This window comes from Propithecus coquereli, unplaced genomic scaffold, assembly GCF_000956105.1.
Source record: "Propithecus coquereli isolate 6110/MARCELLA unplaced genomic scaffold, Pcoq_1.0 Scaffold2, whole genome shotgun sequence".
Lineage (NCBI taxonomy): Eukaryota > Metazoa > Chordata > Mammalia > Primates > Indriidae > Propithecus > Propithecus coquereli.
The window spans coordinates 12,065,225-12,065,647 of record NW_012144966.1 but is presented as its reverse complement, the minus strand read 5'-3'; positions in this window follow the sequence as shown (position 1 = coordinate 12,065,647).

Below are 423 nucleotides of genomic sequence, written 5' to 3'. Positions count from 1 at the left end.
TGGAGAGAAGGAGGAAAATGGGCGTAGGGCATATACCGCTTTCTTACACAGAGGGACGAGAATTAACTTCACTGACTTGAGCAGAAATGTGGACAGTAAACAGCAAAGTCCTGAGGAGGAAGCATGCTCGGTGTATGCAGGAACAGCAAGGAAGTCTGTGCAGCCTGACAAGGGAGCTGGGAGGGCAGAGTGGGGAGTAAGAGATGAGACCAGAGCTGCTTGGCATGGACGAGGGTGGGGCAGATGACATGGGGCCAGTTGGGCTTTTCCTCTGAGATGAGAAAACTACGGAGCTCTTGGAAGCCTTTGAGGAGTGACATGATATGGCATGGGTTTTAAAGGACTGCAATGGCTGCTGCATTAAAATTAGATTATAGGTGAGAAAGAAGGAGTAGAGGTGGAAAGAGGGATCAGACTCTGGAT